The following is a 23,269-nucleotide window of genomic DNA, read 5'->3' as shown; positions in this document are numbered from 1 at the left end:
TGCGCGGGCGGGCGGGCGCCGAGCGAGGAGCGAGCGGAGCAAGTCGAGCGCCACCACACTCACTCGCACTCACATTGGCGCGCACGCTGGCCCGGGACCCCGCGCGCGCGCACACACACACATACACACGCGCGCGTTTTCCACTCACTCACACTTGCAGGACAAAGGGGAGAGACAGCGGAGCATGGACCTGCAGGATGCACACTCACACATTCCCGCGTATACTAGCACATGCTGGGTACCATTCACTCTCACAGGACACACGCAGGTGTGCAGGGGCACTTCAAGCACACACAAACGTATACAGAGGTACTTAGTGGAAGTTTCCACCCACTCACGGCTGCAGACACACTAAACATGCACATATACAGAGTTGGGGAGGTTGCTGGGGCACAGTACTAGTCCCCAGCACCACCCCAAACTCCAAGAGAACACACACAGTGCTGATATCCAGGGTTCAGTTTTCCAAGCTACCTAACAGGCAGGACACATACACACACCCATAGAAGTCATCAGAGGACAGGAGCCTAGCGTCCTAAAATCTGTACCTCATTTAGCAGGACACACAGCCACACTTCTAGGAGTGAAGGGACAGGCTGTGTATACACTAACTGGACATGTACACTCTCAGTTGTCCAGAGCACTTCTGGCACAATCTAGGCACACTTCCTTCAGGTCACAAACATGCACACTCTGTAACCTCAAGTCAGATCTCTTTTGGTCAGTGAGCAGTTTGAAGGACCCAGGAGGACAGGCTTGGTCAATGAGAGGGTGAGGACAGGCAGGGTCTGGCAGAGGATGCCCTCCCAGAACATGACCAATGAAGCAGAGGTAGAAAGGCAGGGTGTTACCTGCCCACCCACTCAGGCCACCCACAGGGTCAGATAACTAAATAAATCCCTGACAGCCCAAGTCCTGCTGCTGCCTAGCTTTCTGAAAACAAAGCTCTCTTGGGAACAGGCTGCTGCTGATACAGGTGTGTCCCCAGAAAGCCCTGGCATGGATGGAATCCTGTTTACTCTCTGGTTTCCATTGACGTGTCAAGAGAAGCCTTATCTTCTTGGCTGGGTCTCTCCCTTGAATCTGAATGAGGGGCCCCAAGCCTGTGTCATTCCCCACCACAGACCCTGAGGAGGATGGGGAACAGAGAAAAGAAAGGAGAGACCTTTCCCCTTGTTGCCTCCAGCTACACCATTAAGGCAGGTCGTTCGAGCCCTCTGAATCTCAATTTCCTCATCTTTGAAGTGGGACCAATTCTATCCTCACAGAATTGGGGTGAGCCCTCATGTAGCACTGAACATATCAGGTAACAGTTACTCTGAGTTAGATGGTGGTGGTCGCTACCCACCTTTGAAAATCGTGTCATACTGTGCCAAGAATGTCCGGGGCTGTCATGTTATTGATCCCTTTTATGACCTCATTCTGTAGGCAGAGTGTGCTGTTAAGGCAATTAAGGCTCACAAGGTGCAGTGGTGCACCTGTAATCCCAGTTATCCAGGAGGTGGAGCCTACAGGATCACAAATTTGAGACCAACCTGGGCGATTTAGGAAGACCTGTCTCAGAATAGAAAAATAAAGGGCTGGGGGTGTGCAGCTCTGTAGCAGAATGCTCCTGGGATCAATGCCCAGCACTAAAAATATAAATAAGTAAAATGGAAAAAAAAAAGGGTGGGATGGGATTCAGGCACAGGGACTTGACTGGGATGACTATTGGCTGGTGGCGGAGCTGGGATTAGAATTCAACTGTCTTCAATGGCTTTGTTCCCATGCTCCCTTCTACCACTCCCCCTAGAGGGGGGTTCAGACAGAGCTGGGTACACAGGTTAAAACCTTGTTCCTCCAAGTCCTCCTGAGGCTTCTTGAACAAGGACAGCCCATAGGAGGAGGAGAAGGGGGAGAAGGAAGAGGGACCCGAACTTGGCTCTCCTCTCCAGGGATCACCATGGGACAACCTGGCCTAGGAACTCCTAGGATGATCTGGGATCCTGATGGAGCACATTTCAGTCTTCCAAGAGTCAAAGGCCGAGGGAAGGACAGGAGAGCCTGGAATCTGTGAGGTTCTCATTCTGATTAATTAAAGGGGGATAATTCTTACACAGGCACACAGTGACTTTTTCTGTGCCAGAGGTGGCTGCATCATAAAATGACTATGTAATGATATGGGTATTAAAATACCAACACTGAACCATCATTTCACAAGGAGGATGTGGTCATTATTTTGCAGATGGGTAAACCGAGACTTCAGATGGTCAGGTGACTAGCAAGAGCCTAGATATACTGACCCCTGACCCTGTGCCCTTTTAATGGCAAAGTTTAGCTTCTGTGTTCTGTGGAGTGGGGTTAGGGAGGGGGATGGGGGAATGGAGAAAGGTATCTGACCTCTTCCTCCTGGCCTCTTCACCTTTTGTGGGTCTTGCTTTTTGGAGGATCAGTTCACAGCTCTTGGCTCTGCAGGAGTGGGCTCTTGGGGAGGGTCTGGAAGAAGTAGCGTGGAGGGCAGCATCCTCACTCACACTCACACCAGCCGGCATGCTGGCCTGGGACCCCACACATGCACACACATGTAGCCAGGTGGGTGGGACCCTTTTCACTTTTGCATACTCGCAGGACAAGAGGTGAACCAGCTGAGCAGGGACCTGCAGGATGCATGCTCACACATTCCCACGGGCACCAGCACATGCCGGGCACCACTCACTCTCACAGGACACACGCAGGTGTGCTAGGGCACCACCCCATGATGGGTGGGGGGAAAAGTGGTATTATCTGGAGATATATCCAGTTTCTAGAATCAGGGAGGGAGACAGGCTTGGATTCCAAAGCCAGTGTCGGCCTCCTCCAAATTGTGTCTGATTTTGTGCAAATGGCTTCCCTGAGGCCCCTAGTCTCATCTATGAGATGGGAAATTTACAAATCATGGGAGCATTAGAGGTGAGGAGGAGTACGAAATGGCTGGCAGGCTGCCTGGCAGCTACAGGTGCTCAGGGGCTGGAGCTCTCGTCCCACCTTCCTGGTGCCACCCTCATCATAGGCCCTGTGCTTGCCTCAGTTTTTCTACTGGTGAAATACATTTGCCTGCTCTCCTTGCCTGTTACCAGGACCAGATGGGTATGTCAAGAGGAAGCAGGTTCAGAAGTGAACGTATTTGCCATGGCGGGGTTCTGGCTGGCCTGTGTGGGGATCTTTAGGCAGCTGAACATGTCCAAGACTCATCAATCATGTTGCAGGGGTGGGCAGCTCTGCAGCTGGACCAGATTTTAGTAAAGTTAAGTGAGTAGCATCTGCTCTTCTTTATAGCTGTTGGGAGCCCCACGTCCCTTTTTGTCCCCCACCTGCTTCTTTTTTTTTTCAGTTTTTCGGTGGATACAACATCTTTATTTTATGTGGTGCTGAGGATCGAACCCAGGGCCCCGAGTATGCCAGGCAAGTGCGTTACCGCTTGAGCCACATCCCCAGGCCCCCCCTCACCTGCTTCTTTAAACAGGCTTCTTAGCGCTCCCTCAATTCCCACTCCCTACAGAGCCTGTCAAAGGCTCCTGTCCAGTGGGGTAGAAGCAGACTCCTCAAAGGATGCTCTGGGCATTTATACCACTGGGATGTCTGTTCATAATGCAGATTCCAAGCTGGGTGTGGTGGTGTTCACTTGTAATCCCAGCGGCTCTGGAGGCTGAGGCAGGACGATTGCAAGTTCAAAGCCAGTCTCAGCAACAGCAAGGTGCTAAGCAACTCAGTGAGACCCTGCCTCTAAATAAAATACAAAATAGGGCTGGGTATGTGGCTCAGTGGTTGAGTGTCCCTGAGTTCAATCCCTAATACCCAACCGCAATAATACAGATTCCCGGTTCCCACCCTATACCCACAGATCCAGAGTGTGTGCATGCAGACTCCAGATGTGTCTTAACAAGCACCTGCTGGATTTTTGTTTGTTTGTTTGTTAATGCACAACCAAGGCTGAGAATTGCTGGGTTAGAAGGTGCTAATGGTTTGACACAGTGATTCTCAACCTGTTTGGCTGCACCCATCCACAGCATCTCTCCATACTTAGCAATTCCTGTCTAGGGAGGTGAGCATCTGATGGGTGTTGGAATTTCTGAAGGGGTTTGGCAAAGCCACACTGGGGAGTCTGTGGATATCATGAACTCTTTCTTGTTCCACATCACTTAATGCCTTTCCTTCCAGTAGGTGCCATGCATTTTTGAGGGAAGGATCTCTATGTAGCTCTTGGCTGGATGTCCTTGGTTGGCACCTCTGGATGGTGTCCATGGACCTGGCCCTGACCTAGCATGTTACCCATCATTGATTACTGGAGGCGCTCTGGCAAGCTGTGCTAGTAGAAACTTCTTTGTATTGATATTAATAGAAAATTTCAACCCAAAGGAGAGGCAATGGAAGAATTCCAAACACTGTTGCTGGTTGGCAGAGAGGAGCCTTCCAGGGGTCCTTGTCCATTCATTTATTCATGAATCCACATTTCAACAAATGTTTACTGAGTGCCTCCTCTGCAACAGGCCCCTGCTGCACGCTGCAGGGGGCCCTGGTGATGAGAAGCCCCAGTTTTCTTTCGATTCTGGATGATGGAGGGTAAGTCAGGATGGGATGTCGGAGTCATCTATTCTGGGGCCCCCACCTCCTTTGCACACTGGGGCCTCAGCATGGGGAGCATCGAAGAGCATCAACGCAAATGAGTCCACTTACGTGTTTGCAATATAGCTGTAGCTGCTGCGAGGCAAACTTGATATATTAAGTGATATTAAAAGTGCAGCTATTTCTGATAATTTATTATGCACATTCTCATAAACACATTACACTCGTCACAGTACATTTACAAGCACTAGGCCTGGCAGTGGGGACAAGTTAACACTTACCTAATGGTGTTTTGCAGATGTCAAACGCTTGGGAGCCGCAGTGATGGGTTCAATGGCCCAAGGAAGGGCTTCATCTTCTTTCCCTCCTGAGGCACCTGCTGACCACAGGTCTGGGAGCCCCTGGCCTCATTTGCTGTAGTTTTTCAGATGAGAAACCTGAGGCCTAGAGAGAAAGAGGACTCGCAGCCAGGTCTCTAGATGCCTGGGCCACACACCTCTTGGGTAGAGGTACTAGGCTCTCTCTCTCTCTCTCTGCACGGCCAGGATCTGGCCTTCCAGGCTGGGAGGAGGCCCAGATGAGAGGTTCACCTGCCAGGAGGAACTTAGCCTGGGGTCAGCTGCCTTTGGCAGATCACATACAACAAGGAAAATGCTGGGTTCTCTGGAAATGATCTCTGGGAAGAAGAGGAGCCTAGCTTGAGGCTCAAGGGACAGCCTGAATGAACCACCATCCCCCCTCACAGGCTTGGGGGCCACTGGAGCCCAGGGTGTGGTTTTCAGGACTGGGGTGAACATCTCAGCATTATAAATGGATTAGAATGGCAGGCATTGGGGGCTAGGGTGTAGCTCTGAGATGGAGTGCATGTATAGCATGTACAAGGCCTTGGGTTTGGTCCCCAGCACTGAAAAAAAAAAAAAAAAATGAAACCCAAGGCAAATGGCTTTGAATTAATGATGCAATTCAAAAGTATTAACAATGCAAGTGGTAGCTTCCAATTATAACTCGTTCCACTTCTTAAATTTATAAAATGTTTCAGTCATACAAAAAAGGCTTGGGGTATAATATAAAGAAAGTCTGTGCCCATTGGTAACCCATTAGAAATGTTATTTCTAAAAAGAAATAATTCCAGGTTCTTCAAAAAGCTGAGCAGAGGGCTCGGGATGTGGCTCAAGTGGTAGTGCGCTCACCTGGCATGCGTGAGTCACTGGGTTTGATCCTCAGCACCACATAAAAAATAAAATAAAGATATTGTGTCCACCTAAAACTAAAAAAAAAAAAAAAGCTGAGCATAGTTGGGCGCAATGACCCAGCAATTTGGGAGACTGAGGCAGGAGGATCCCCCGTTTGATCCAGGATCACGAAGCAAGATCCTGTCTCAAAAACAAAAACAAAACTGGGTGCAGTGTCGATTGCCTATAATCTCAGTGCTGATTATAAGGAGGATTGCAAGTTCAAAGCCAGCCTCAGCAACTTGGCAAGTCCTCAAGCAATTTAGTGAGACCCTGACTCAGGCTGGGGATGTGGCTCAGTGGTTAAGCCCCCGTGTTCAGTCCTCAGTACCAAAAAAACAAAAAAAAAAAAAAAAAGAAAAGAAAAAGAATGAAAAAAAAAATAAAATAAAGCCCAGCTGGACGTGGTGGCTCAGGTGGCTCAAGAGGCTGAGACAAGAGGATCCTGAGTTCAAAGCCAGCCTCAGCGATGGCGAGGTGCTAAGCAACTCAGTGAGACCCTGTCTCTAAACAAAATACAAAAAAGGGCTGGGGGTGTGGCTCAGTGGTTAAATGTTCCTGAGTTCAATCCCCGGTACCAAAAATAAATAAACAAACAAACAAACAAACAAATAAATAAATGCCCAGATTTATACCTAGAATTGAAAGGAGGGACTCAAAAAGGGTGTACTAATGTTCAAAGCAGCATTGTTTACAATTGCCAAAAAGTGAACACAACCCAAGTGCCCCTCAACGAATGAAGGAATAAACAAAGTATGATAATAATTAAACAATGGACTATTATCTAACTATAAAAAAGAAATGAAGTTCTGATATATGTTACAATATGGATGAACCTTGAAAACATATTAAATGAAATAAGACATAAAAGCACAAATATTGTCATGCCACTTACATGAAATATCTAGAGTAGGTTGATTTATAGAGATGAAAAATAGATCAAGAAATCCCTGAGCCTGAATAGGAAAAGGGTAAGTAGGTACTGGGGAGGGAGTTTCTGTTTGGGGTAATGAAGAACAAACTTCCAGAACTAGACAGTGGTGAGAGTTGTACCATATTATGATGTGATCAATGCTACTGAATTGTATACTTAAAAAGGATTAAGATGCAAAAACAAATAAAACCCCCAAACCTTTTATTATCTCAGCTACTTGGGAGACAGGGGCAGGAGGGTTGCAAGTTGAAATCTTGACTCAAAATAATAAAAGAAAAGGGCTGGGGATGTGTCTCCGTGGTAAAGCCCCCCTCCACATGCTGGGGTGGTTATTCTTCTCCCCTCCCCTCCTGGCCTCTCCCTCCCTCCTTTTCTTGTGGGGGGTGAGGCTGGAGATTGATCTCAGGGCCTTTGCATGGTCTACCACTGAGTTACATCCCCAGTGCTGTGCCTTGGCCCACAGGTAGGAGCATTTCTTTAGCATTTCCTGACAGGGGATTGCTGAGCTAAAGGACTGTGTATCTTTAGCTTGACCAGATAGTGCCAAATTGCTCCCCAAATGAATGACAACCATTTCCGCCCTCGCAGTCATCTCTTTCATTTCAGTTCCTCTACATCCTCACCAACACTGGGCGTTGTCAGACTTGAATTTTTGCTAATATGAGAAATGTAAGAGAGTATTTTTCTCTTTTTGGTAACAGGGATTGAACCCAGGAGCACTTAACCACTGAGCCATATCCCCAGCCTTTTTTATTTCTTTATTTTTTAAATTTTGGGACAGGGTCTCATTAAGTTGCTTAGGGCCCTGATAAGGCTGGCTTTGAACTTGTGATCCTCCTGCCTCAGCTTCCTAAGCCGCTGGGAAAAGAGCATCTTCTTGTATTTCATTTGTTCTCCTTCTAACTAGGTGCTAGTTCATTTCTGCTGCTAAAGGTGGGCATGTGCAGTCAAGAGATAAATGTAACAAACTGAAAAACGGAAGAATTTCTATCAATAAGAGACTGGTTAACGACAGCATCATCTACCTGGATGATGGAACATCACACAGCCATTAAAAAGAATGAAGCAGCTCGTTGCAGACTGATAGAAAAGATATATTGATATTCGGATGTACTAGCGGTCTTTTTGTCTCTCAAATTTATTATTAAATAAAAAGCAAGAGGCATAAAACAGTGTGTTCCCTTTGTCTATAAATAAAAGGACACATGTATATGCTTTTTAATATATGCATAGAAAAACCTCTGAAATAGGAAACTGACAACATCAGCTTATCTGAGAAGGGAACTGGGCACAGGGAAGTTGTTCTGCAGCACATCTTTGCTGGCAGCTGGAAGTACTTCCAGCTGCCAGCACATCTTCACTGAATGCGTGAATTATCAGCAACAAAAATAAGGCCTGGAATAGGCATGTCCGTAGACAGAAAGTAGACTAGAGGTTCCCAACGACTGGGAGCGGGGAGACAGGATGATTGTTTAACAAGTGTGGAGTTCCAGCAAGGGTTCCGGAAAAGGACAGTGGTGACAACTGCGAAACACCGTGGACAGACTTAATGCAATGCAGCTGCAGTGATAATTTTTTGTTATGTCTATTTTGCACAATCAAAAATACAGGAGGGGGCTGGGGTTGTGGCTCAGTGGTAGAGCGCTCACCTAGCACGTGCAATGCACTGGGTTTGATCCTCAGCACCACATAAAAATAAATAAATAAAATAAAGGTATTGTGTCCAACTACAATTAAAAAGGTTGTAGATTAGCAGCAGAGTGCTTGCCTAGCATGTGTGAGGCACTAGGTTTGATCCTTAGCACCACATATAAGTGAAACAAATAAAATAGAGGCATTCTGTTCATCTACAACTACAAAAAAAAAAGATTTAAAAATAGTAGGAAAAAAAAATGAAGCCCACAATGAAAAAAAAATTGAATCGCCCCATTTGGAAAGTAATAATTATTGAACAGGTTGTCACTCTCTGAATCTCCAGCTCTTGAGGCAAGTCTTAATCCTGACAGCAGGGATTGTGGGAGTGGGGGATGGGGACACTGGGGGGCCAGGCAGGACCCTCCACGGCAGGGGAGCTGGGATTCCCAGGGATCTCCCACAGGGTGGATGTGCCAGCTCCAATGGTCTTTTGCTGCCTGAACACTGCTTAGCTCTTGTCCTCACAGATCTGGTGGCCTGGCTGTACCCTGCAGGACTGTGCTTCCTCAGCCCCCACACTTCCTTCCACTACTCTCCACCCTGGCCCTGCACCTCAGAGCCTCCCTGACACCACCTCAGATGACCTGGGCCTCGCCACCATTTGGCGTCAGCCAGGTCCCGTGATGTCCATCAGTTGTGCAGTTCTCCCATTTTTTCTTTGAAGCTCCACCCATGACACTGCGCCACGCCCCCCATGGACACCCCCACAGCCTCCATACACCACCCCATGCCTTTGCCAGCCAGGTTGGAGGCCTCAGTCCTACAATTAGAGTTAGAGACTCAGAGGCACAGGGTCCCTACAGCGACCTCAGCAATGACTTTCTTCCAGCCCCCGGCTCCTGTGGCACCCTGCTGTGCCTTATGGTGCTTCCCTAGCTGTTGACCTTCCAGAAGTCTAGCCCCAACCCCTCTCCATCCTGCTACTAGGCACACCTGCTCCCGCCCCAGGCCCTCTGGGTGTCCCAGGGTCTGAGGAACAGCTGAAAACCCAAAGCACAGCCAACAGGGGAGACCCCCTAGAGGGCATTTGCTCAGTTCTCTTGCTGCTGAACCACGGTCTCACTTGGACCTGCGCTGTTATTTACTTTTCTTGTTTCTTTAAATTGACTAACTTAAAAAATGCATGGGGGTGGGGGGCAGGGAATGTAGCTCAGTGGTAGCCTTCCTGCTTAGCATGCAGGAGATCCTGGGTTCCATGCCCAGTCCTGCAAAAATAAATAAATAAATAAATAAATAAAAATAAAAAGGCAAAAGTACCCAGGTTAGAGCTTTATCCTAACAATAGGATAGTCCTTTAGTAGAACTTTGAAATAAACATAGAATTCTTACAACAAAATATGTTGCATTAAGTGAATGAGATTAAGTAAATCGCCCAAGCTTTCATTACTAGAAAGAGACAGAACCAACATTTGAGGCTAGGCAATCCAGCTCCAGAATCTACCCCCTGATCACCATCATCCTTGGGGTGTTTTGTCCTGCCAACCTCAGCTGTGACAGTTCTCTGTTCCCTGGCCCCTGTGACAAGCTGTTTGTCAAACACATTTAGACCAAAGGTGGCAGAGCCTACCTCCTTATAGGTGTGTTAGGGAGGGTGGCACTTAGCTGAGGTTTGCTTAACATCCTCAACTGCCCCTACAAGAGCTGGGCCAACCCTCTCCTCCCTTGCTCCCAGGGACAGTGACCTGGGCCCTGCTCTCCTTGCAGGGCTGGGCCTCACAGCTCCATTCAGCCTTCCCTGGTGAGCCCAGGTCCACATAGGTGAGGAGCATGGCAGTCTGTGCCCCTCTGCCCCGCCTGATGGGGCCCTGACCCCTCTTCTGCCCTGAGGTCTTCCTGGCCAGCTCAGGAGGCATGACCTTGGACATGAACAATGAATGCTGAGAAAAACCTCAACAAAGGAGGTAGAGGGAGAAAAAAGGGGGGTCTAGGCAGAAGGAAGGGCCACACGGGGGCCCTGTAGGAGCTTGTGGCTGGTTCTGGCTGGAGCTCAGGGCAGAGAGTGGAGGCCCAGTGGTTTGGGGGCTTGGCACTGGTAATGATGTGGCTCTCCTGCCTCCTGGGTCTGTGGGCTGTGTATTGGTCCTGCAATTAGAGATTCAGGGCACAGGGTCCCTACAGCTCCAGATGCACTGCCCAGGGCTCAGACCACACCTGCCTGCTGGGGGGCCTTCACTACCCTGGCCACTGGCCCACCCCTAGGCTGCCCTCCATGTTCTGCTCAGGTGCACAGCTTCCTTTCAAAGCCCAGGCAGGTGAACTTTCCACAATAGCCCTCTGGTGTAGTTTGTCTGCTTTCCGTGATTATCATTCCAGTGTCTGTCTTCCCAAAAGTGCCTAATTTCTTGAGGATCTCCTGAAGGTGACATGTCCATCTTTGTGGGCTCCGGGCTATGGAGTCTAACCTAATTGCCTTAGTACCCCTTGGCAAGGTAAAAATGAGGCCTGGAATCAACCACCCTTCTGAGGCTGGAGATCAAGCAGGGTTTCCACAGAAGAGCACACCTCTGTTAACATGGAGCCTGAGTCCCAGAGAGGGTTCCTGACCTGCCCTGGCTCCCACAATAACTTTGAGGCACTTTGAGTAACTTTGAGAATGATCCTGCCCTCCCCTTCCACCTGAGATTCTCTGCCCACAGCCTCTGGCTCAGAACTTGAAGTCCATCCTAAGTGGGGCTGACAGGAAGTTGTTTTAGGGACTGTTTCCTTGGCTCCTTCTGGGTTCCATTAGCCTGGGTGGTGATGTTATCTCAGCTCCCTTTCATTAGGCCTTGGCAGAGGACACTAGTGCCTGGGAATAACCTGTGTCATTTATTTCATGTCAATTCTCCCTTCTCTCATCCTGCCCAGGCTCACAGACTAAAGCCTGGGCCTACCTCAGGGCCTTTGCACTAGTGACTGCCTCCTTCTGGAATATCCTTGTACCATATCACCTTGAGGTGGTTCGTTCTTACCTTTCAGGTCTCAGCTCAAGACTAGACTCCTAGAGGGGCACGAGGAACCCATTAAGGGCAGCTGTGTTGTGTCCTGTTTGTTTATTGTTGGCAAGCTTCTTGGGGACAGGGACTTAGCACTGGCCTGGCCCATGGCTGCTGGAGGGAGGCCTCTGAGCATAGAGGCAGCTGTGGGGAGACCACAGGGTTGCAGGCAGGGCCACTTGGAGGAGGGAGGAGGGGACCCAGCAGAGGCCCACAAGCCCCATCCAACCCGGCTCCTCCCTGCCTGAGCTCCCACTCCAGCGGGTGGCCTTGGAGACAGCAGCATTTAGAGAGAGGAGGGAGGGAGAGTGGAGGGCCATCCATCAGCCAGAGGACGTGGAGAGCCTGGGAAATCAGGGAGGCTATCTGAGGCCCCTTTGCGGAGTGTCTGACTGGCGCTTCAGTTCGTCTGGGAGCCTGATGGGCAGGTTGCTCCCATGGGGGGCTGGGGATAGCAGAGGCAGCCCCAGGGCCACCTGATTGAGGAGGGGGGCTAGCAGGTGCTCCATGCCCCCCCACCTCCTGGCTCCTCTCTAGGCACTTCAATGTGTCCCCGTAAAAGTAGCTGGTTCTCCAGGCAGCCTTCAGCCGATCCCGAAAGGCAGGCCATTATTTTGTTTGAATTATTTTGAATTGTAATAAGAGATTGGAGAATAACATAATAAGCCCCAAAATGTGATCACCAAATGAATATTTTCATCTTTTTTTTCAGAAAGTTTTTTTAACTTAAAAATTATGGGGAATGTAGTTCAGTGGTAGAGCTCACACTTAGCATGCATAAAGCCCAGGTTCTGTCCCTAGGCCCCCCCCCAAAGTATGACTATAGCATATAAAATTGCATAAAATGCAGATGCACACCAGGCACCGGGGTGCACACCTGTAATCCCAGTGATTTGGGAGGCTGAGGCAGGAGGACTGCAAGTTTGAAGCTAGCCACAGCAATTTAGCAAGATCCTGTCTCAAAAGTTAAAAAAAAGGCTGGGGATGTAGCTCAGTGGTTAAGCCCCCCTGGGTTCAATCCCCAGGACCAAAAAAAAAAATTGCCAACGTATGGTGTAATGAATGACTAGTTATATAGCACACAGCAGCATAATCACACCCCCAAGTGATAAAAAAGAAAATTGCCATTCCCCTCCACTCCACCCACTCGCTTCTCTCATTCACATGCCTCCCCTGCCCCTACTTTATTTGTAATATTTATAGAATTTAAAATTTTTTCTTGTTAGCTAGTATTAGAGATTGAATCCAAGGCTTCGTGCATTACTGGGCAGGTGCTCTACAACTGAGCTATATCCGTAGCCCCAATATATATATATTTTTTGGTACCAAGGATTGAATTCAGGGGCACTTAGCTACTGAGCCACATCCCCATCCCTTTTTAATTTTTTATTTAGAGACAGGGTCTCACTGAGTTGCTTAGGGCCTCACTAAATTGCTGAGGCTGGCTTTGAACTTGTGATCCTCCCACCTCAGCCTCCTGAGCTGCTGGAATTATGGGCATGCACCACTGCACCCAGCCCCCTATTATATTCAGATGTTTATGATACCACGTCCTAGTTTCCTGGATCTTTCAAATATATAAAAAATACTTTACAGATTAAAAAAAAAATCCCTTTTTGTATCCTGCCCCTGGGGCAATCCCAGTTATGACACTTACCTGTATCATTCTACATGGCCTGTGATATTTTTTTACTAGTGTATTTGTATTAGAGAAGTATTTATTTTATATAGCTTAAAACTTTGCATAAAAGGCAGCAATGCTGTATATATTATTCTGCAAGTTGTTTTTCCATTCAGCTCTAAATGCTTTTTTAAAAACAGCTTTATTGAAGTATAATTTATATGCCATAAAATTCAACCATTCCAAATGTACAATTTAATGATTTTTAGTAAATTCACAGAGCTGTACAACCATCAGCACAATCCGCTTTAGAACATTTCCATCTCTCTTAAAAAGTCTAAATGCTTTTTGTTTTCTCTCTGGCTCTAGATGCTTTTCATTTTTGGTACCGGGGATTGAACCCAGGGGCGCTTACCCACTGAGTCTCACCTCCAGCCCTTTTTATACTTTATTTGGAGACAGGGTCTTGCTAAGTTGCTTAGGGCCTTGCTAAATTGCTGAGGCTGGCTTTGAACATGGGATCCTCCTGCCTCAGCCTCCCGAGTGCTGGCATTACAGGTGTGTGCCACACCCAGATGCTTTTGATACACATCTTAAAAATTACCCCTTAGAAAGCACCTTGTAGGTGTGGATCACTGCTCTGAGGATGTTGATTATGTCACCTCATGGCAACTCAGAAAGGTACATAGTCCTAGGGACAATGACAGGGAGGTGCAGAGAGGGCAAAGAGCGGCCCAAGGTCACCCTGCCAGAAACTGACAGAACAGACTGTGAGCCCTGCGGCTCAGCCCCAGGTGGGGCAGCCATTTGGTCCCAAGACATGGTCACTCTGAACCTGTGCACTGTTCTGCTGTAGGGTATGTTGGGCAGAGGCTGTGATCCCACATATGGATGAGAAACTGAGGCTCTGGAGATCAAGTGACCTGCCCAGTGCCACTGGGATGGGAAGTGGCAGAGCTGGATTTGGAGCAGGTCTTGTGACTCCCAAACTCAATGGATCCCTGACTAATCTCCTTTGCTATCTTTCTTTCTTCACAACACAGAAGGAAACAGGGAGACAAAGGAGGCAGATAGATAGAGAGGTGGACGTCAGGACAGATGTTTGGATTCTTTTATGTTCATCACACATTCACGAATACACTTACAGAGGACACTCAGGTGAGGGCCTGTGTGGACCTAGAGGTTTTTGGGCACATGTGCCTATACTGGGTGTGCACCCACGATGGTGTGTACAGATGTGTGTGTACATGTGCATGCACGTGGCCTTGTGTATGCATGTGCATGTAGGTGCATACGCATCTATACAGACCTACCCCACACAGGCATGTACATACATGCGCCCATGTACACATTTAGCTGAACAAACATTCAACTAATCAGAGTAGGTGTTCAGAGGCCCTTTGTTGCTTAGGTTAAAGAGAGAGAGAGAGAGAGAGAGAGAGAGAGAGAGAGAGAGAGAGAGAGAATGTGTATTGGTGTTGAGGTGTATGTGTGGTAGGGGATGGGAGCTCAGCTTTTTGGAGTCCCCCTATGGCCCCTCTGTCAGGGTCCTGCCTTGAACAGTACCTTCCAGCTGTGGAGGCTGGGTCTATGGGCCCCACACCCCTCTTCCGCTCAGGTATCTGCTGGGAGCCTTCCAAAAATAGTGTTTCGGCACCTGGGTGTGATCCCTGGGGCCTATGTTGCCAGGAGTGACATCCACCACCTTTTCTCACTAGCCTGGATGCTTCCACACCTGAAGATCATTCCTGTCCCCAGACTCATGTGAACCTCCACAGGGCTGCAGGGGCTGTAGGAGCCCCAACTCAAAAGCAGCGGCACACGAGGACTGAGCCCACTCCCGGTGCCCACGCACGGCCTCATTCAAGTCCAGCTGGGGGTGGGGAGGACCAAAGACCAAGGCTCCAGGTTCAAACCCAGGCTGTGTGTCTGTACTCCTTGGATGGGGCACAGCGGGCACCGAGGACCCCCAACCCAGCCAGAGCAGCAACAGAGGCCACCCCAGACCTAGAGATCAGGAGTAGCCTATCTCCATGTCTTGGTCCTGCCCCAGTGGTTTGCAAAAGCTGATAAGCTGAAGGGTTCATGGGGAGACCTTCCTGGCTCTGTGACAAGGCGGGAAAAGCAGAGGACAACGGGGAGGCTTTTCACAAAGTCAAATTCTCCTAATTTAAAAAACAGGCTTTTTTTTTTTAACTTTTCCCCATTTCTTTCCCAAAACAGGATGATCTTATACAATGGCTATGGTTTTGTATTCTTACTTGGGAAGATAAAAATGTGAGCCCTATAACCTCAGTGGCTCGGGAGACTGAGGTAAGAGGATTGCAAGTTCAAGGCCAGCCTCAGCAACTTAGCAAAGTCCTGTCTCAAAATAAAAAAGTTAAAAAAAAAAGGAGGGGGATGGGAATGTGGCTCCATGTTTAAGCATCCTGGAACCAAAAATAAATAAATAAACAAAAGAAAAATGTGAACATGCCAGGCCCCAAATATGGGGAAGATTTTTCCAGCCTACAGACCCCTTCAGTCCACTGTGCCTGGAATCAGGTGCCCTCTGTGTTTTGCATCCCCCCCTCCAGTTCCGTGCTTGTATCTGTCCACACAACCTAGTTGAGGAAATCTTACCTGAGATTCAGACAATCTGACTCTGGATTGAGTCAACAACAAATAGAGAAAAACTCTTTTTCCTATCCAGCATTTAAACTTCAAGGCAACTTCAGCCCTGGGAACTCAGCCATTCCCCGGGAAGTGGCGGGATCAAAGGCCTCTAGACAGTGAAAACTCTTTAGAACAGAGCTCAGTCCCTCTGGTCTCCCTGCAAACGCAGAGCAACAATTTGGTGGAGGTTGTTTATCTCTGTCCACCAGTGGAGGCTTGGTCTCCCCAGGGGCATGGGCAGCAGAGTCCAAAGGAGGGTGTCTGGAGCTGAAATCTTCATGTATTTATTTAGAAGATGACTGTAGCTTAAGTCCCTGGGGCCATTTAGCATGAGGGCACAGGTCCCCCTTTTTTCCAAACCCTGAGAAATCACAGTGTTTTTTTTGGTGGGGGGTACCAGGGATTGAACTCAGGGGCACTCGACCACTGAGCTACATCCCCAGCCCTATTTTGTATTTTATTTAGAAACAAGATCTCACTGAGTTGCTTAGCGCCTCACTTTTTGCTGAGGCTGGCTTTGAACTTGCAGGATCCTCCTGCCTCAGCCTCCCAAACCACTGTGAAAAATCCAAGTTTTACAAGACATTTGTAGGCTGATCTGGGAAAAGGTGGTGCTACTAATCTATCTTGGAAAGATTTCCATAGGGGCTGGGGTTCAACTCTGCTTGGTATGTGCATGGCCTTGGGTTCAATTCCTGGTACCAGGAGGAAAAACTGATTTCCACAAAACTGGCTAAAAAGCAACCATAAAGCCAGATAAAATTCAAGCAGGCAAAGGAAAGGATAAAGAATAAAGTTCAGTTCTCTAGAGAGTGGAGTGCACCCCAGGGTGGGTGTCTGGCTGGGTGGGAGGTGGGGGGGGTCAGACCAGGACCCCAGAAGCAGCAGAGTCATGCAGGGCAGGAGCTCACCTCTGGGAACTGTTCCTCTGAGCGGGTGTGATGTCCTCAGTAGTTCCAGGTTCCTGCATCCAACTGCAGCTTTTATCATTTCTTGCTGCATTCACACCCAGAACCTGGCAGCTATTTTGTGCCCCACTGATTATGGGGAGTGGGATGGGGGAGGGTGGGTGAGACAGGGCAGCTAACAGCTGCCATTTACTGCTGCACCATTCTGAGAACATATCTCACATTATTTCATGTAACCCTCACTGTTGTCATTTCCAGGATACCAAGCCTCGGAGAGGTAAAGTTACTTGCCGAAATTCACACAGCTTAGAGTCAGAGTTGGGAGCAGAACACAGTTTGTCTGAACACAGTTTGTCTGACCTTGCAGCTTTCTGTCCTTGACTCTCTGGCCTCTTCAACCAGGGGGTGGCAAGTCCTGCGGCTTGGGGTCACTAAGGAGGACAGGCCTGCTTGGGGCCAGCCTGGGATTGACCTCACACTCATTTTTCACACCTGGGGGGGGGTGCACTAAGAGCCACAGGCAGTAAGCTTTCATTTCTTTTTCTCCAGATACCAGCTCTGACACCTCCAATTTCCACCACAATCACTGCGTTTCTGAGTCAAGCAGGGTATAAGGAAAATCGCTCTTTTCCTGGAATAATTTATCATCTTGTTATTTCCATTAGCTGACCCTGTTGGAGCCTATTCCGTGCTGAGCTGTTTGAAATTCCCAGCTTGGAAATCCCTTAGGCTGGGCGGGAAAAGGCTGCTTCCGCCTTCCAGGGGATGTGGGAGGTTCTGCCTGCAGATGTTGGGGTGGGGTGAGGGGGGCGGGGCCTGGAATACAGTGGGGAGGGGGCTAAGGACAGAAATGGGGGGGGTGGGCATTTTCAATTCTGCTAAATCCCGCGGCGGGTGAGCTGCGGAGGTCCACGGGGCTCTTCGGGGCTGCGGGGAGTGGGAGGGACCAGACCAGGGCCAGCTGGGAACTACAGCTGGGGTGACGGGGGAGGGGGGGGGCGGTGCTGGTGTGACAGTAGGGCAGTGGCGCTTTGGCAGGAATGGGGAGGGGGCTCAGAAAACTCAGGCCCTTCTTGATCAGGCCCTGGATCAGGCCCTGGATCAGGCACAGAGTAATGCCGAGGATACTGATTTCAATTTCCTACCAGTTGAGCATCTTCAGGAGACTGAGTAGACAAGTATTATGTTTTAGATTTTTTTTTTCTTTCTTTTTTTGGTACCGGGGATCAAACCCAGAACCCTGTGCATGCGAGGCAAGTGCTCTACCAGTAAGCTCCTTACCCAGTCCTTCTTATTTTATTTTGAGACAGATTCTTGCTAAGTTGCCCAACTTGCCCTTGAACTTGTGATCCTTCTGCCTCAGCCTCTCAAGTTGCTGGGATTGTAGGTATGAGCCACCACTCAGGGCCATATCAGGGCCCTTTACCCAGGTTAGGAAATTTCTTTTTCTTTTTCTTTCTTTTCTCTTTCTTCTTCTTTTTAAAAATACTTATTTATTAATTTTTTTAGTTGTAGATGGACAGAATGTCTTTATTTTATTGGTTTATTTTTATGCGGTGCTGAGAATCGAACCCAGGGCCTCACACATGCCAGGCAATCACTTTACCACTGAGCTACAGCCCCAGCCTGCCCCCCCTTTTTTTGAGACAAGGTCTCACTGTTGCCTAGGCTGTGGGCTCAAGCGGTCCTCCTGCATCAGCTCCTAAGTAGCTGGGATTACAGGCATGTGCACCTATGTGTGGCTTTATATTTTGGATCTTAAGTGTCCCCCAAGGCTTGGTCCCAGTGGCTGGTGCTTTTGGGGGCTGGTAGAACCTGCAAGAGGTGGGCCTCTTGAAGGAAGGAAGAAGTTGAGTCACCCAAGTGTTGGGGTCCCCACCCCTTCTCCCTCTTTCTGCTTCCTGCTGCAGTCAGGGGACAGCTTTGCTCCAAGTGCTCCCCACGGTGATGTTCAGCCTCTCCACAGTCCCAAAGTGATGGGGCCAAGTGACAAGGGACTGAAACTTCTAAAATAGTAAACAGAAACACATCTTTCTCCTTTTAAGTAGTTTATCACAGGTAGTTTGTCACAGTGACAGAAAGCTGACTGACACAAGCCTGCAGTTCAGCTTGAATCTTTGTTCTGCCCTCGATGGCTGGGTTGTCTTATGTGAGCTGCTTCACCTCGCCCCGTCTCAACTTCCTGGGCTGTGAAGTGGGGGAGAGTATGGATTGGGGTGTTATGGGGATTATCGCCTAAGGTGAGGTACCTGAGGCTGGGTCTGGGCTCCACCAGGAGTGTGTGAGCACCGGTGCTAGTTGTTCAAGATGCTTACTTCTCCCCAGTTTGCCTGAGAACTTTCCTGGTTTTACCCCTGAAAATACAGCATCCCCCCAAAATCCTGAGTTCTGGGAAACTGGGATGGTGCAGGGTGCGGTGACACATGCTTGGGATCCCAGTGCCTGGGGAGACTGAGGCAGGAGGATCTCAAGTTCAGGACCAACCTAGGCAACCCAGTGAGACCCTGTCTCAAAATAAAAAATAAAAAGGGCTAACTGGGGGTGCTGGGGAGGTAACTCAGTGGTAGATACCCTCCAGTTTCAACCCCCAGTACTAGAGAATTTTAATATTTATTTTTTAGTTTTCGGCGGACACAACATCTTTGTTTGTATGTGGTGCTGAGGATCGCATGCCAGGCAAGCGTGCTACCGCTTGAGCCACATCCCCAGCCCCTCTCTCTTTAAAAAAAAATAAATAAATAAATAAAGTATTCTCCTGGAGCTGGGTGTGGAAGCGCATGCGTGTAGTCCCAGCTACTTGGGAGGCCGAGGCAGGAGGATTTCTTGAGCCCAGGCGATGGGTGATGGCCTCGGGCAACATAGTGAGACCATGCCTCTTAAGAAAATAATAATAAAAACGAAAGCATTTTCCTAAACAGAGTTTCCTCCTTGAGAGGAAACATGGGGCCACCTCTTCAGATAATCTAAGCATGTTCCACATGAAATTGTGTTGAATTATCTGCTGGGACTTGAAAGGCCCTAAGAGTTGGGAAAGGCTACTTTCGTGGTCTATTTCAGGCTCATTTGGAGGTAGATGGCCCTGAGCCCAGTAGTCTAGCTGATTTCTCTGGGCTTGGGTGATGATCTTGTCCCCAGCTCCTGCCATTGAGGGGCCTGGGAACTAGGTCTGCTCTTACCCCGTTGCCAGGGGTGAGATAGTACCAAGTCATAGACCTTTAGGGCCAGCAGACCCTGGAGCACATGCGGCTCACCCTAAGCTGAGGCCCACCCCGGCAAGGCCACCTGTCCATACTCCCAGGCTCTGGAGGTATCCAAGCCAGGAGAGCAGCACCAGAGCATATTTGAATGATTTATTTTAAAATACTTGTGTGTGAGTTTCTGTAGAGATCTGCATACACGTTTAGGGTTGACTAATGAACATGTGAAGTTAATCCCAGTTAATCCTCAGCTGCACAACCTCTTAGGGGTTGCTGATTGACATAAGGAATGCGGGAGTGGTTTTGGTGGATAGAATTTGTGGGGTTTAAAGTAGGGGGCCAGGAGGGATTATGCAAACTCTGGAGGCGGGTAGCTAAGGTGGACTGGGTACAGGCCTATGGAGCCAGGATCCCAACACAGTCCCTCCCCATCTGCCCCTCAGCTCCTGGTGAACCAGTGTGGGTGGGCTCTGGCTGGGTAGTGGGTGGGTAGCTAAAGTGCATGCAGGCCAGATCTGCCACTCTTTCCCCAGATAGTGGCTGCTTTAGAGACCTGGCCTGGTCTCCACGCCATGTCATAATTAAGGTCCCCAAAACTGGGTCCTCGATGGCCTGTAGGGCATGTTTCAAAATCCGCTCTTTCTGGGAGACTTTTGGTCACTTTGAACTGAATAAATCCCAGGTCAGGAATCCACAACTTGTGGGAAGTATAGGTTTGGGTTTGTGAGCTGATATCTTTTACCTAGGGATGGAGAGCAGGTTGGCCAGGGGCCTGGGAGTGTTTTCATCCCTCCATGCTCCTCCGTCCATGCACGCACGCGCACATCCATCTTCCCAATGGGACAGCATCCGTCTTCCTGTCCTTTGGTACACTGATCCACCGAGAATAGCCATCCACCAATCTTTCCATCCATCTGCTCAGTGCCCCACCAATCCATTCCCTGTCTATCAACTCACCTGCTCATCTACCTTCCCATCCATCCATCCAGCAATATTTCTAGATGCTAAGCAGCAACTCAAATATGAATAAGACATGGTTTCTGTGTTTGAGGGGCTAGTGTAAGACAGGGGCCGTAGGGAACATGGCCTCGCCCCACCACATCTAGAAGCAAGGCCCAGGCTGGTGGTATAGGGTGCTGATCTGTGTAGGCCCTGCCTTGGGGACAGGATTCATACCACCCAGCTTTGGGTCCCCTTTTCCCCTGAAGGAGCCTGGGAGAGAGGGAGGAGATAGGAGGGAGGAAGGAGGGAGGGAGGGAGAGATGAGAGGCTTCACTTGTCAGCTGCTCAGCAGGTACAGTCAGACTTAAAATGTCCCCAAAGAGTGTCTGCTGAGATGCAGGGGGTGAGCACACTGAGTTATTTCTCTAGTAATTGGCACTGAAGAAGCTGCAGACATCCTGGGGTCTGCATCAAAGGGCTCAGAGCTTCGGCCTGTCTTCATGAAGATGAGGGGAGTTTGTAGAGGCTCCTCGGGCTCTTGGAGAGCCCTCCCACCTCTCCCCTCCTCCTGCCTGCTCTCCTCTCCCTGCTCTGTGGTGCAACTTAGGGGTGGGGTGGGGGGGACGATGCTCTCCTTTCCTTTCGGCACCAGACAGCCTGGGGGTGGGGCTGGTGCAGCAGGCAGGGGAGGCCTGGTTGGTTTTTCACGGCCTGGAGAGCCCTAGGGAAGTGGGGAGGGAAGGAGCTCAGGGAGGCTCTTTTCCTGGGGGTGGGGGTGGGGCACCAGGATCTAGCCTTGGTGGGGCCTCTGCCAATGTTCTGTCTACAGGGTCTGGCAGGGTGTTTCTACCCTCCTGGTGTGGGCAAGGCCTAGTTTCCATTTGGTCTCATCCCTGACCTGTGCAGAAGGGCCACAGCTAGTTCTCAGATGAGCAGTATGATCAACTGGCTGTGCTAGTTTATAAGCCATTGAATCTGTGTCTGTAGGTACTGTGTGTGTGTGTGTGTGTGTGTGTGCGCGCGCGCGCACGAACCATCTCCTTTGGCAAGGGTCCTTCCCATTGCATTTTTGGCTGGTACCTGGACCCCTCTCCAGCAGCTGGGCCCTCTGCCTGGTCACCTCATGCTGGTGGCTTCTCCTGCTGCAGTAAGAGAGGGCAGGGCAGGTGCAGCCCGGGGTTGGGGACCTAGACAGGTGGACTCCCCAGCCCAGTCTCCGTGTCCATCCTGTTGTGGGATCCAATTGTTGAGGAAGAAACTTATCTTTCTTTTACCCATCTCAGGCTCATTGGCTGGGGCCCCTGAAACAACAGCCATATTGAAAGCATGCACATTTATTTAATATAAATTTTATGTGACACAGTTGTAATTGGACACAATACCTTTATTTTACTTATTTATTTTTATGTGGTGCTGTGGATCAAACCCAGCGCCTTACATGTGCTAGTCAAGCGCTCTACTGCTGAGCCACAGACCCTTACTCCGGGTCTTTTGACCTGTTTCAAGGGAAGACCAGAAAACCCTTCCTAGGTTTTGTGGCCTGCTTCAAGGGAAGATCAAAAAGAGCTTCCTCACCTACAGTTCCTCAGACTCCTTCAGCTTTAAATTCTCACTATTCCAAGGTGCCAGGGTAGCAGGCCCTGAACTCCACCATGGAACCCTAGCAAGGATGTCAAAGGGGAGCCCCTATGTTGGCAGTAGAGAGTGGGACGGGTTCTAAGCCTCCCTCTGGATCTTCCCATCATCTGTTCCTGCTCCAGAAACTCTGGGGAACACAATTAGAAAACCATTTAATTCTACTGTCCTTTACATGGTTACATGGTTTCTGTGTTTGGGGGGTAACAAACACACAGGGCTCACAACAGGTCCAGGTGAGGGCGCTGGTCCCCAGACACAGTCAGAGGCTCTTGTCCCTCAGTAGAGAATTTGAGGACTCACCCAATCAGGCCTTGATATCACATGATCTAGTTTTTCCACTTCTGGGTTTATACTTAAAGAATTGGAAGCAGGGACTTGAACAGATATTTATATACTCAAATTCATAGCAGCATTATTCATGCAGCCAAAAGGTGGAAACAAATCAAATATCCATATTGAGATGACTGGATAAACAAAATCCATCACATATGCAAAATCCATGTCAGTCCAATGGTACGACACTCAGCCATACGATGGAATTCAGCGATTTTGACACGGTCCAACATGGAAGGACCTTGAAAACAGTATTCCAAGTGAAATAAGCCAGATACAAATGGATGAATGTGATGTGAGCTACTTAGAGTAGTCAGAAAAAAGAGGTGGACTGATGGTTGCAGGGCTGGGAGAAGGAATGGGGAGTCATTATTTAATGGGTACAGAGGTCCAGTTTGGGATGATGGAAATTTCTGGAAATGAATGGGGATAATGGTTACGTGATGTTGTGCATGTACTTAACGCCACTGAACCATGTACTTATAAATGGTTAGAATGGTAAGTTATATGCAGTTTCACCACCAATTAAAATAGGCAGGTGCCCACGGGATGATGAGA

Source organism: Marmota monax, unplaced genomic scaffold, assembly GCF_021218885.2.
Source record: "Marmota monax isolate L192 unplaced genomic scaffold, Marmota_monax_Labrador192_F-V1.1 WCK01_AAM20220418_F8-fsc00138, whole genome shotgun sequence".
NCBI classification, from domain to species: Eukaryota; Metazoa; Chordata; class Mammalia; order Rodentia; family Sciuridae; genus Marmota; species Marmota monax.
The sequence above is the reverse complement of the archived record's forward strand: the minus strand, read 5'-3'. Positions refer to the sequence as shown.